Source organism: Pollicipes pollicipes, unplaced genomic scaffold (genome assembly GCF_011947565.3).
Source record: "Pollicipes pollicipes isolate AB1234 unplaced genomic scaffold, Ppol_2.1 Scaffold_4295;HRSCAF=5057_pilon_pilon_pilon, whole genome shotgun sequence".
NCBI lineage: Eukaryota > Metazoa > Arthropoda > Thecostraca > Pollicipedomorpha > Pollicipedidae > Pollicipes > Pollicipes pollicipes.
The window spans coordinates 29,241,607-29,244,256 of NW_023596461.1; the positions used below are offsets into that span (position 1 = coordinate 29,241,607).

General features: G+C 45.5%; 1 non-coding gene across 1 annotated transcript; it reads left to right on the forward strand.

Annotated features, from left to right (window-relative positions):
• The first annotated feature begins 2,089 nt into the window (after positions 1–2,089).
• On the forward strand, positions 2,090–2,162 carry TRNAR-UCU (transfer RNA arginine (anticodon UCU)). Its single transcript has one exon. It is a non-coding gene; the product is annotated as a tRNA-Arg (tRNA).
• Positions 2,163–2,650: the final 488 nt, after the last annotated feature.

The window sequence follows — 2,650 nt, forward strand, 5'->3', positions numbered from 1 at the left end:
AAAACAAAACAGTTTTGTCAAGTTTATGATATCACGTCCATGCCAATTTGAAATAGCTGTCTTTGTTTGCAGAAGCATCAGTCACTAGCTCATAAGTTTCATCTTTTGTAAGTTGAATTTTCACTCCCTGACGGTCTTTTTGCGGTGGAATTTTTCACTCCCACCCTAGTTAAAAAGCAATTCTAGCTCACTGATTTATTCCATGCAGCCGTTCAACGCCTGTTTTCTGCAGCTCAGTGACTTCAAAATGCAAACATGATTGACCTCACAGCAGCTTCTGGTTTCTTGTGATGTTCTGGTTACAAGCCAAAAATAACAATGAAGCGAAGAACACACATGCTGTTGAAGAACACACATGCCCCTTGTTAACAAGCAAGCTATATGTGGTTTTTTTGGGGGGTCGCCATAAGCGGGGCTTTTGTCAACCTTTGGTTCCACCTTGGCAAGGCTCTAGCTGCGCTCCTGCCCACATACAAAAGCAGATCAAGTCGGCCACGTTGAATGATAGGCAATTTGATGTCCGTTGGACCAATTCATACCTAAGCCACGCAGGTTCCCAAAGGCATTTTTCTGTGGTGGTGTGTTGTGAGGGAAGATAATTCGGAGAAAGGTACCGTTGCAGATGTCCATTATATATGTTGCACACCAATAAGTGGTAATGCTGCTCCAAAAATATGCTACAAAGCAACCGTACGATCAGATCACAGTCAGTCATACGGGAGATAGCCGGGCCAGGAAGGGGCCGCTGACGGCGGATGGGAGCATTAATATAAAACAGAAAAGCATTCGTTCTGTGGCTTGTTTTTTACAGGAGAATCTCCAAACTTATGGGGCTTGTTGCATTGTTTTTGGCAGTCAGTATTTCAAGCTTCCTAATTTGTTTTTGCCTATATGCTCCGACAAATCTAATCTCTTAAAAAGCAGCCAGCGAAATGTAGGTGAATAAAAAATCTGTCGCACTATGAGCCATTGATTCACTTTCAAAATTCTCACCAGCCTATGGCCGGGTTACATTTTGGCATCTCTCCTGTGGAGGCAGATACCTCCTCAATGACCCAAAATGCCTACCCGTTCGTGGAATTTCACCTCCCCAGGAAAGACAATGTTGAAATCGACGAATAATCTTGGGAAGCTGGAAGGGCTTATTTGACGAATGGCATAGATAACTTGAATAGGCAAGATTGTGCACAAGTGAGAAACAGCTGTAGATGTATACCTGGCATAGCTTCCATGACATTACATTATGTTCAAAGTCTGTTACGTGAATTAAAAGCGGATAACAACCCCAATCTCAACCCCACGCCCCCCCCCCCCCGCCCCCTCCCCCAGTCATCGGACTTGCCTCCGGAATAAGCATCTGAAGCATACCGTGAGCTTCGCCCCACGTTTTGAGACGTTCATGTCTATGGTAATAAGAATTCGAAGTAATGCATGAGAACATTTTCTGCAGCACTTTCTTTCGTTAGGTTGTCTCCCATATCATGCGACGTGATTTTAAAAGGATAGAATGAACGCGAGTCGTGTGGAAACTAGCTAGTTGTGGAGCCCGCGTTGTTGTGCAATCCACAGGACGGCTGGGCAAACTCTAGATCAATGACTTTTGCTGTAGGGTTTCGCCCGGTATGCTTCTGCGAGACACTTTGAGAGGCGTTTTCTTTTGTAAGTGACGGAATGGGATCCCGAGCCTGAAAAGGTACCATATAAACGACGAACTAGCCCCTCGACTGAACGTGGCCCCTAAGCCCCAATTCGGCATCTTCTTGGGCAGAATCCTGACGCCGCAACTGATCTGGGTTCACTGGGCTGGCACGGAATTTCTACATTTGTTATCCACCATAGCATATAAATCCACCCAATTATTCGTGGCTGACAATCTGCGCGGTACGTTTTCAACGAAACGGCCGCAAGAGGTTTTGAAGTCGAGCGTGCATATTTTTCACATGAATGCTATTCATTTTGGATGGAACCACGGCGTACATGGGCCACATGAACTATACCATATCGCGAACTGTTATTCGTGTAATGTGCATACCATCATCCACAACAGCGTCTATAGTCCGTACAATATTTTCGCCACAACCGCGTGTCAGTCCCTGTAGCGCAGTGGATAGCGCGTTGGACTTCTAATCCAAAGGTCCCGGGTTCGAATCCCGGCAGGGATGCGTTTTCTATTCGTCAGCTTGTGATGACATATTGTTATCCTACGACGGATGAAAGATCCATAGAGGTCAACAAAATCGGTGTTCACTGTTATAAAGTACAAACATCGAAAAGTACCTGCAACGTTGCCGTCGTGTGATTTCAATCCATGGCAATAATTAGTGTTTCTACTGAATCTACTCTATTGAGCACCCCGTGAACGTAGATTGTACATCGGAACGGGATCAAGGATGTGTATTGACATCGCCAACCAACTTCGTCTGTGTTTATTCAACTTTTCTTCAGAATCGAATAATGAAAAAGATAAGATGGCAGCTATGGTTATGAACTAGTTATGAACATCCGTGCTCGCGAGTCTTGGGAACAAACACCTCGATGCCAGAGTTGCACTTTCCGTGTGCCGCACGCCGTCGACTCCCTGGTTAACATTAGGTAGAGACCACGAGGTAGGCAGAGACGTCAGCGCGTCTGAAAGCCGTGCCTTTTCAAC